This window comes from Jaculus jaculus, chromosome 5 (genome assembly GCF_020740685.1).
Source record: "Jaculus jaculus isolate mJacJac1 chromosome 5, mJacJac1.mat.Y.cur, whole genome shotgun sequence".
Lineage (NCBI taxonomy): Eukaryota > Metazoa > Chordata > Mammalia > Rodentia > Dipodidae > Jaculus > Jaculus jaculus.
Window position 1 is genome coordinate 33,350,566 of NC_059106.1, and position 12,039 is coordinate 33,362,604.

At 42.3% G+C, this 12,039-nt stretch overlaps 1 protein-coding gene and 1 pseudogene across 18 annotated transcripts in view; one reads left to right on the forward strand and one right to left on the reverse strand.

The window, feature by feature from the left end:
* Pard3 (par-3 family cell polarity regulator) overlaps positions 1 to 12,039 on the forward strand; it is a 619,141-nt gene that overhangs the window by 287,180 nt on the left and 319,922 nt on the right. The window lies entirely within an intron of this gene.
* On the reverse strand, positions 1,646 to 1,952 carry LOC105944091 (annotated as a pseudogene).

Here is a 12,039-nt window from a genome sequence, read left to right on the forward strand (position 1 = left end):
CCCTTCTGCAGTGCCCGTTGGGCACCACTAGGGTGGAACTGATGGTTTTCCTCCTTTGGAGGTGCCATCTGCATCGAGGAGCTCAGGAGAGTAGATTTTATATACCTCCAGTGGTTTTGTTTTTGCTCTATTTCCTTCTAGAGGGCTTTTTGCTCATTATCTGCTTTTGGAAGCAAATATGACCCAGCAGCTTTGCCAGTGGGAATAAACAGAAGGGAAGAAAGGACAAAGGGATGCGAGGATGCTGGGCACCTCCCAGCAGAGGCAGATTGTCTCTGTGGGGGCCGGGCTGTACACAATGGCATCTGGAAACATCTCTCCCTTTGCGGCGATACAGGTGGGCTTTACTTCTATAACTCAAAGGGGGTGATGTTTCTTATTAGAACCTTGCACCAGGATTCATGCAAGGTCAGGAGTGGTTTTATTTCCAAACATGGTATGGCCTTTGCCTTCCAGTGATGAACTAAATTTGCTGAGAATTGCCTGCAGCTCAACTCTAAATCAGATTCATCTCAGGAGGTAGAGGACCATGTATCTTTCAAAGAACATCCTTTTCTTATGTCAGCCTTCTGCCTTCCTTCTTTTGAGAGATCTCAGAATAAACACAAAGGATTTGAAAATGAAATGGTTTGTTGTGTTGCTTGGAAAGAAGGAACTTTTCTGCTTCTGAAAATTTCACTCTCAGACTCAGGAATCCATGGCAGCACGAGGCTCTTTGTTTTGAAGTCAGTGTTTTAAGAAGTCCCAATTCCTTTCAGCCGCACCACTTCCCTGACACTGGGTGCTGTAATGCTGAATATTAGATCATAAGCTGACTTTGTTCTCATTTCTCAATGCTTTATTGCAACTAATCCAATCCACAGAAGAGGGAGCACAAACTTTACAGCTCATGATGGACAGAATTTAGTACCAGAAAGTAGAGGGACCTTAAGGAAAATATAAGCTAATTGGGAGCCTAACATTTTCACTGCCTTCTCTTGAGAAGTCCTGAACCCAATTAGCAGAAACCGCAAGTAGGTACCAGACACCTCAGAGCTGCTGTTTCCGCTTGGTGACGGGAACGACTGCCTGACCTATGGAGAAAAGTCTGTCTTTTGGAGTTATTCCCATCAAGAAAACTTCACCTAATTGGCAGAGTTACCAGAAGAAGAAAAACTGTCCAAAATGTTTGATGAGGACACATTTCCACTGTGGCCTTAGATGTCTGTTGCTTCTAGTCCCAAGAGAAACCCGACATGCCTCAGATTCTCATAGCTGACAGTTTAGGAGCAGAGACCGTGCTGGCATGTGGGTGCAAATGTGATGTTGTAAATTTGTACGTGTTCTGGGAAGTCTGTCTTTGGCTCTGGTTCTGTCCAGTTGGTCACAAAACTCTCTCTCTCTCTCTTTAAGATTTTTTATTTTTATTTATTTATTAGAGTGAGAGAGAGTGAGAATGGGTGCACTAGGGCCTCTAGCCACTGTAATGAACTCTATTTGCATGTGCACCTTATGCATCTGGCTAACATGGGACCTGGGGAATCGAACCTGGGTCCTTAGGCTTTGCAGACATGCCCTTTAACTGCTAACCCATCTCTCCAGCCCCCCTCTCTCTCTCTTTTTGACCAACAACAGACTTCTTTCTACCGAGTGTGTTACAAGAGGTTTAGTCAAGAAGACCAAAGCCCATGTCATCATCAGACTCCTCAAACTCCTTTTTCTTGGCTTCCACTCTGTTACGTTCAGCTGGGGCAGTACCAGCCATGGGAACAGGCCCACCAGCCCCTACATTGCAGATGAGGCTTCCAGCGTTAACACTGGCCAGGGCCTTTGCAAACAAGCCAGGCCAAAAAGGTTCAACATTCACACTGGCTGCTTTAGGAGGACATTGCTCTTGTCCTCCACGATGGTCACTTTATCATTGGGCAGTGTGAGGACAGGCAAATGCAGGCGAGCTCAGAGGCAGTGGCCATGGTGCAGATGGCCCGCCATGGTGCTGGTCACTGGATGAAGTCCTCGAAAGAGCCGAGCACCTTGGTGGCAGCTGAGGAAAGATAGATCTCTTTACACAGAGGAAAGTTCTTATTTTTTTTTTTCCCCATGCTTATTAGCTTTCTCCAAGTTGGGGGAGTCTTGTTTTATTCAGCTTTTAGAGGGGTCTAGATGGCATACAGAAGTTAGTTTCTCAAGGATGAGATGATCTTACTTTTTTAATTACAAAATGAGGAGATGGCTCATTCAGAAATCTCATTATAATAGCTACAGACAGGCCAATAAAATGATTCACAGATCACATCATTAAAGGAAGTTCAGACATGGAAACTGGGCTCCTGGGTATCCACTGTCAGTCACTCATAGGAACAGATATTTGGTTCTGGTTCTATGAAAATGCTGATTCAAAACACCCTAAACTGATAAATTCTAAAACTCTACCACCTTCTATTAAAATGAAGCAGATTTATTAACATTGTTTCTCAGTTGGCAAACATTTGCAAACTTCATGCAGAAGCAAACATAATTGTGTTTTTCCTCTAGCTGCACCAAATGTAGAAACTAAAAGCAACATTGTTTTAAAATCAAATTTTGTTTTCATTACAAAATGTCAGAGATTTTATAACTTAAATCAGTCCTATTTACAATAACAGCAAAAATAAAACCACAAACAGGTTTTACGTGAACTGTCTTCTCACCCAACCTATTGATGCATAGCAGAGTATTTTGTTGTGCCATGATAAGAAGTGACTTCCATTATAAAACAAGTTTTAAAATGTAGTTACTGATGGGACCTATGTGCATGTGCCTTGTATTATTTTCTGTGAGCACTACATCTTTTCTACTTCCATCATCAAAGTGCTGTGTCCTGGACATGTCCATGGAGAACTGGAGTGGAGTGAAGTCCCTGATGTACTTTTTTGCCTAAAGGGACATCCCAATTGCCCAGGGAAGCCATGCTTGCTGCACTCTGGGCCCCTTCTTCCCACCTTCCCTCCCTCCCTCTTTTTGTATTTTTGGCAAAACCCTGCTGTGAGTCTGTGAAGCTCTGTCAGCTTTGGAGACCTGCTCCAGTGAGCAGGCCTGTTTCCTGGCACTCAGCTCATGGAGAAGTGTGGCTGTGTCCAGTGAACGAGAACTCTCAAGTGTGGGGGGTGGTGATGGGTGACTGGGCAGGCTCAAGGGAATTGACACAGCACAGGTTGTGGTACAGACCCAAGGTCTGGTTTATTATAGACGCATGAGGCAGCCCTCCTTCCTGTTTTGTTGTAAGCAGGACTAGGCCCAATGAGCATACCTCGACTGTTGTCAAACACTGAATATATGTACATATATCTACCCACCCATTCACCTACCTCTGGACCTGCAACCCCAGTGCTTCCCACACGCTAGGCAAGCATTGTTGCTGAGCTCCTAGCCAGCCCTGGGTTACTAACTTTATTGCCTTGAATATTGTTTTCTCCTTGCACACTGGAAGCACCCTTTCATATGTTAGGGTGAGTTCGTTATCATCGCTGGGGCATGTGTAATGCCCTCGTCATCCTTTCAGAATTGGATTCTTGCTTCCATGACATCTTATTAGAATTAGGATAAAATTTAATCTTTTTAAGTCATCTCTGGTTGTTCTCTGAAGAACGTGAACTGACAGAAGAATTATCTGAGTGCCCACGTTTTGTTTTCCCCTTTGTTTGGGCATGAAGTGTGGCTGTGATACGATGGAGCGCAGGGCGTCACATGGAGTGAGTGGCTCTCGGTGCATCAGCTCTCGCTGCTCCTTCTGTAGCGTTGAGTCCCCACGGCTGCCTATCAGGCTCTCCTTTTCCTTCCTGACCGGCTGTAGCCATTGCTTCTTTGGGTGATGGAGCAGAAAGCTTGTGAGCAGTCAGGAAGTGTGTGAGAAATTCTACAAGAGCAAAACCAATCCGTGTATGGCTCCGATTTCCCTGCCTGTGAATCCTGCTGCTACTACCAGGCTTGCACAGAGGCTGGAGATGGGCTTTCACTTCTGGCTTTGACCTTGGGCTCCTTTCCTGTGTTCACTGCAGGAAGTCGTAAAGCCTTTTGTGATGACCACTCCCTGCTTTATGCTGCCAAATCTCACTTGGTTTGACAGTTTTGTCCATTTCTGTTCTGTGGGCAGTAGAGCTGCTAGTCCTTTAAAAGTACTAGTTAAGAACTTGCATTAACACTTTTTAGCCTACAGTATGCTGTTTTAATTACCCATGTCCCACAGCCTGCCTATAGAAATTGAATCATTCCTAAGCCTGCTGCTGTTGCTGCTGCTGGTGGTAGTGGTGGTGTGTGTGTTTTAAAAAGTCCTAATAATAGGCTTTTTTTCTAGTGACCATCAACATCGTCTTGAACTAGTCCTAAAAAGTTCTTTTAAATATTAAAACATTCCATTAATTAGTTTTGTCTTCTGCTGCCTGTGGGTCCTCTTTAATTTCTTATTGGTTCTGCATTTGTGAGTCATTTTTCTCTTTGGTTTTCTCTCTTCCCTCCTTTTCTTCCTCCCTCTTTCCCTCTGATTCTCTGCCCTTTCCTCTCTTTTTTAAAAAAATTATTTATTTATTTATTTGAGAGTGACAGACAGAGAGAGAAAGACAGGTAGAGGGAGAGAGAGAGAATGGGCGCGCCAGGGCTTCCAGCCTCTGCAAAAGAACTCCAGACGCGTGCGCCCCCTTGTGCATCTGGCTAACGTGGGACCTGGGGAACCGAGCCTCGAACCGGGGTCCTTAGGCTTCACAGACAAGCACTTAACCGCTAAGCCATCTCTCCAGCCCCTTTCCTCTCTTTGTTAAAAGTTCTCTTCCTTTTCTTTCTCTCTGCTTTTCTTTCTCAGTTGCTTCAGCCAGACTCACTGCCCCTCACAGTTCAAACGTGATCCCTTCTAGTCTCCTCTGTTAGACCCTTCCTGACACCTCAGGTTTGCAAGGGTCTGGCATCCCTGCTGCCTTCCAGTGCTCTCTCTGTTTACCTTCCTTTTCTTCCTGAAATGTATGAGGTTGACTTACCTTTGCCTCTACTATGAATCTGTCCACACTAATCCAGGCATTGTGCTGAGTGTTGAGAACTGTGTGCAGCTTCTGGGGAGCCTCAGTTAGCTTTGGAACAAACTGAAAGGGAGACTGTGTGTACAGTATACTCACATTTCTGACAATATATGTTATAGTGGGGTTTTTGTTGAGTGAATTATGTTGACAATTTTCTAATGACATAGGATGTTATACTCTGTTATAAGCTAAAAACTACAGTTTAATAATATTCATTTATTTGCGAGAAAGAGAAGTATGGGGGTTTCTTGCTGATGCAAATGTACTCCAGATGTGTGGTCCATTTTGTGCATCTGACTTTTATGTGGATACTGGGGAGTTGAACCCAGGCTGGTAGGTTTGCAAGCAAGTGCCTTTAACTGCTGAGCCATCCCCAGAATCCCCCTCCCTTTGTTTTTTTCTTGAAGTCAGGGTCTCATGTAGCCCAGACTGCAGCCCAGGATGCCTTTGGAATTCTGAGCCGCCTGTATCTACCTCAAGAGTGCTGGGATTTCAGGCCACACATGCTGTGGGGATGCTGGGGATTGAACCCAGGACTTCATGCATGCTAGGGAGGCAGTCTACCAACTGAGCCTCATCTTCAGCCCCCCAAAACTTCAGCTCATATGCAAATCAAGGAAAACTTGATGACTATTACTATACAGACATTTGTAAATTTCATTAACAGGGTCACACACTTGCATTATTGATATTTGAGGGATAGAGGGATGGCTTAGCAGGTAAGGTGCTTTCCTGCAAAGCCAAAGGACCCAGGTTTGATTCCCTAGGACCCACGTAAGCCAGGTGCACAAGGTGGCGCATGCATCTGAAGTTCAATTGTAGGGGCTAGAGGTCCTGTTGCACCCATTCTCTCTGCCTCTCTTTCTCTCATTCTGATTCTCTCTCTTGCAAATAAATAAATAAATAAATAAAATAAATCATTGCTATTTGAGCAAGTCTTCACTTGTATTTAAAAGGCAAAGTGTTGTTCTCACTGATAAAATGTGGTGTGAGGGGGAGCTCCACCCCTCCTAGCCCTTCTAGAGAAGAGTCTGAGAGCTTCTTTGGGGGCTGTTTCTCAAGTAATAGGGATAAAGTGTTAAGCAGTGAGCAGATCTCTCTGAGGTCTGAGTGGGTCTGCTGACTGACAGTTGTCCTGGGAAAGCGCCCAGAGTCTTCAGGCTTTGCAGAGGGCTGGTCGGAAGAGTTACTGTGACCTACTTAGTGAGGTTTGTGTGGGTCAAAAGTGATGAGTGCAAAAATGTTAAAAGCCCAAGATAGCTGTGAGTTCTATTAGTTCCAGAAATATGTACTGGAATAGTAAAATGCATAATTACCAGGAAATATTGAAATATTCATGTTTATAACTAAAATGACATAAAATTTCTATTTAAATTGAAAAACAATATTTGAACAAAGTATTTGATTATGAGAATAATTTATAAACAAGTGAGTTGACTATAACAGAGTTAATAGTGTGTCCTGAAAATACACATTTTGTTCAGGAGCTTTTTTTTCTTTTAGCATTGGGGCGTGGGAGGGTTCTTCATTCTCATTAGAATATAAATGAATTTTTCTATTCATTGGTGATTAAAGGCTTGGAAATATTTCCTTTTTTAAATGTCAGAACAATGGATGTTGGGTACTTATCTGCTCAATATATAAATTGCAAATATTATAAATTCTGACATACTCTTAATATAGTACTCTTAGGGTATTCTGTCTGAAGATTATTTTCTCTACTCAAGTCATTGAATAAAACTTATTTATATGTGTGGGTATTTGATAAGAAAAATATGTTGAAATTTTGAACTTATTTTCTAGTATAGAGGAAATATGCATTGTACATTATGAGGTTCCAGAAAGTGTATCTTCGTTAATAGAATCTGTTCAGGTAGAGTGGTCCCTTACTAGCTTTAGGGAACTTTGATTTTCTAAATTAGTGGCAATAGATGTCTCTATTCATTCTTTATTGTTTTGTGGGTCCATGACACTTTTCAGTGAAGTGGGGCATTAGAATTGAAGGACTGCCCTGCTCTATGGAATATGGCACAATCTAGTGCACAGATTAATGTAGTCATTCTCATCATCATCTTCATCATCTTCATCATCATCATCATCATTTCAAGATAAGGGGTCTCATGTATCCCAAGCTGGCCTTGATCTTATATAGCCAAAAAATGACCTTGAACTTCTTGTCCCCAGTGCTAGGGTTACAGGCATGTGTCACCACACCAGGTTTATGCAGTGCTGGGATTTGAACCCAGGCATTTTTTTGTGCCTGCTAGGCACACACTTATCCCAGGCCCAACCTCATTTTTTTTTCTTATGATTTGATTTTAAATTCTTTGTTCCATAATTGAATATCACACATGGATCCATAAATCATCCTCTCTCTCCCATAGCTGTCTTCCAGTTGCTGGCCCCTTTTCCACATGCAAATACTTACTAGTTTCTTATGGGTGCTATGAAATGGTACCATGCTTTCATGAGCAACTGAGGAGTGTGTGTGTGTTGGCATGTGTGAGGACACACATGAGGGCTATTTTTTTTTTTTTTTTGGTGGAGGATGGAGATTGCGTTGAATGTAGCATTTATTTTTGCAGTAGCAAAAGCCATCAAACACCCTTAGCCTACATCAGAAGAATCAGTCTATTGACAATGGCAGATCATTAAACTGTTTCAAGTAGTCCTTTCTGTGTGTCAGTGTGGAAAGATTGCCATGTGATATAATGCGAAAATCAAAAAGCACAGAATACCACACATGGTATTTATAGACCAAGGTAAAAAAGGGGCTGCGGAGATGGCTGAGATGGGAAAACAGGACCTGAGCTTGGATTCTTAGCACCCACACACAGCAGGAACCTGTAACCCTGTGGTCAGGAGGATGAGAAAGGAGGGCTCCCTGAGCAAGTTGACAAGTGAATCAGGCCTTGTGCTTGCTAGACAAGTGCTCTAATTAAGCTTTATCTCCAGCACCCCAAATCCTTTTTAAATGTTAAATATTTATTAGCAATTTTAATAATTGCAACATACATGTAAGTTTATGCTTAATAGCATTTCTTCTTCTGTGGACTCGTTGTGACAGTTAAAATGATATTTTTGGAAGTGTTAATTACTTAAAGTTCACCTACATCAAATTAGACTTTCACTTTTGACTTGTCTATTACTTTTATACTGAGATATCTGCCTTTTTTTTTTTCTTTAAGTTTTCAACTAGAATTGTGCTGGTCTTTCTTGCCCCTGCTCCTGCCTATTCCAGGACAGCCGATTTTTTTTTTTTTTTTTTTTTTTTGGCGTAATTTGCTAGAATGGAAATGAGTAGTGTTCTGGGACAGAATCTGGAAAGGTGTGTGTAAACATGAGTGAGAAATATGGAGAAGAGGTCTTATGACTTGAACCCAGGGCCATGCATAGTCACACTTCGTTTCTTAGCTATACCCCTGGCCCCATATCAGAATATAAAGTTAAGTTTTCAGTAGTACTTTGGCCATGCAAATACTATGTAAACAATTAAGAAGTTTTCATATGTCTTATTATATCCCAAGATAAAGTGTTGTTGTAATTTATTCAGTGTTCACAATTATTTTTTTTTAGAGCTCTGTTTATTCATCATATAATTGAAAGATTTGAAACTTTGAGGAACTAAAGTCAATCTTCCCTGAGCTGTTGATCTCCTTTGCAGGAATTCAGTGAAAATGGTGCTTCTTGAGGTAGAAGCTTCATGTTGGTGGAGTGGTCCGTGTGCAAGCTTGGAAGCTTGGATAAGGAGAGGCCAGTCTCACCCATACATGCCCACATTCCATGCAGGGTGCTTGCCAGTGCGCTGTCTTCTTCATCTCCTCGTGTTCATCGCTTGCTGGCAGAGTTTTGGTTAGTAAGGATGATCTGTCTCGGTCTACATGGTGACCATTCCTGTCCTTCAGGCACTCCAGGACCTGAGGCAGAAGGATCATGAATTTGAGGCTACAGAGGGAGACCTTGCCTCATACAAACCAATGAATAGTTCTCTGTCTTTAGATGAGAGCTGTGGTCTTAGGGCCTGGTGCTCTGTTCTGGCTGCATCTCCTGTTGTCTGCTCTGCGGAGCCCATTCTAGCCTCTACGTTACCTTGTCCTCGCATGTCCATTCCTTTATCACGTGGCTGATACTTTCACCCTTCCAGTCCCACCCCACTGCATCGGTGCTGACCCCGCCTGGAACTGCCCCACCCTGGGCCGCCCAAGCCAATCTCCAGGAGTCCCTTGTTGCTCCTCCACCATTTCGTTCCAGACTTCATTTTATTAGGTGTTTTTAGAACACTTTAACAAGGTCAGGATCCAGTTGTATGTATTCCTGTGGGTGTTTTTATTTGTATTTTGGGGTTTTGAAAGAGGCCTTGAATCTCTTTCCCATAGATTGGCATCTCAACCTGACCATGCTCTATTGAATACATTTGCTATCGTTAAGAACTTTCTGCTTTTAATTTGTGTATTTGAAAATATTCTTCCCTTTTAACTTTATGTAGTAAGCGTTTTGATAAAAAATCTTATTCCATAGATAATATGTATTTTCTTACATTAAATATGTAACTTTATAAGAATCACTTCTAGTACAAACTGGGGAAGGTTTGAGGAGGGGTGAGGAATGCTAGCATGATTCTATCAGCAAGACTCTAGGCTTTTAGACATACTTATATGTTAAGTCCCTAAAGGGACTAAATTTCCTGAGAAGTTTGTACGTTAATCATAAACAGACCCAATTCAGTAACACTTCCATAAACCCTTGGCTGGCGCTTTGGTATCAATGTCCTGAACTTTGAGAAAGAGAAGCATGCTTTTGTGGGCTGGCCAGGAAAAACAGGTCTCAATTCAAATAAAAATAATATAGTTGATATTTTAAAGAGCTTTGTTTCCCATTGAGCAATGTGTTAAACTTTTTACAAATTGAATTGTTTAATATTGGACATGAAATGGACAGTCAGTGTATTTTTATGGCTCAATATAATTTGTGATTTGGAACGATTTTTGCCTTTAACTTGGGAATGAGTTCTGTTAGAACCACTCTTACTTGTATTCCTTTTGTTGTGAATTTTAATAAAAAGGCTAGCCCTGTGTCATATTTTCTCATGTAGATTCAGAATAGTAAGAGAGGTCAAATCCACACGAAGATGGCTGTGCTTGCATGGAGAGGGCACAGGTGGGCTCAGGAGAGGCTGCGGCGTGTGCCACTCTCCCACTTCCTTTTCGGGCCCTGGCTGATGCCGCCGTCCCTGCCTGCTGGTGCGGGTTCTCTCTCTGGACGGGTTGTCTTGTGAGCCGTGTGCCCATACCTCCAGCCCGTGCCCTTCCATAGTGACAAGGCAGCCATTTGGAAAGAATGAAGGAGAGAAAGGGAGGAAAAGAAGAGCAAGACAGCCATCTTCCCACTCCCAAGGGGAGGGCGGTGCTCCTCGGAGAGCAGAGTGAGGTCGGCCCCATCCGGTCTTCTAGGTCCGCCTCCATGGAGCTGCTTGTTTCGCGGCAGCCTCTGTGTGGAGAGTTACCTCGGCACCCTAAAGTCACAAATAGACCATGGCCAAATGTTTCCTAGACCTCAAAAACTCCATGACTAGCTATTATTTTCTTTCTTTTAATTTTCCATGTGCCTCCTAGGTTTTAATTTATTTTTTCCTGTTTCCTTTTTCTCCCACATGTTTAATTTGTTACCATCTACTAAAATTACCCCTTCACTTGTGCATGTATAGACACCTTGCTGCTTTCATAGCACCTGTTCTCATCTTAGCCATGTTTCTTTTGACTGGACTGACGTAACTGTCTTACTCTACCATCTGTTCCCTTTTCTAGTTCCTAGTTGCTTAATCTTCAAAATCACCACTTACCTCACCCAAGTTTAAAAGCAAAAAAAAAAACCCAAAACATTCTTACTATACTCTGGGTTAAAATAAACCTTATTAGCTTGGTGTCCTATGTTCTTTGCAATCAAAATTCTGATTTAATGCTATTTCACATTTCTGAAACATCACTGGGAATTGAACCCTGTCTGGCTGGCTTTGCCAGCTATTCCCTTTAACCACTGAACCCTCCAAGCCTAATCTGTATTTTGAGTAGTTAATTTGTACAATAATGTATAATACTTCTAAGTGTAGTTATTTGTACTTCATGTTAAAGGGCATGGTGGCTGAAGAGAAGTTCAAGGTCATCCTTGACTACATAGTAAGTTTAAGGCCAGTCTTGGCCAGGCACTATCTAAAATAATAAATAAGTAACGTGAACACGTCTATCTAAAGTGTTACTAGTAATAAACTGGCTTCCTGAGTAGCTGCCATGTACCTTGGTTTGTGCTGAAAGTTAGTACCTGTGACCTTGTGAATGTCCTTAGTACTATCACTTCCATGAAAAGATGAAGAAATCCAACTTTTTCTAGTCTGCCTATATAATACTACTGGTCAATGATGGAGATGCAACTTGAAAGTTGCCAGGTCTGGCTCCCAAGCTACTTGGAAATCTGCTAAGTAAATATACTCAGGTTACCTTTTCGTTTTCACTCAGCTAAATATTCCTTTACTATTGACTACATGGCCTAGATTTGTCCTTACGTGCCTGACTGCTGAATGCCCGTGTTCTCTGATGAGAATAGAGGTGAGCATGAGGCATCTGTGAGTGTTGCTTTGCTGGTGGCAGCTGGACAGAGATTCCAGGGCACAGCTTAAGCACCAGGGTGCAATTCACTGCTGTGTTCACTTTCTGAAGGAAGCACTCTTTAGAGAGATGGTCTGGATGGGAAGTGTAATTCTGGACAGAGTCTAGGTTCCAGAACATGAAAATAGGCAGGGTTTTTGTTTGGGAGTTACCTGGTGTGCTTGGATTGTAAGAGATTGAGTTCAGTTTGTGAATGTGTATATAGGTGACATTGTGAGAGAAGCTGGTGAAAGAAAGGAGTAGAAGTGACAAATTGGTTCTCAGTGAGTTTTCTTCCACTATTGAAGTATGAAGAAAAGGGATTCTAGGACATAGGATCAATGAAAGAAAGGCTGTTTTGGAGGAAGCCCAGCATC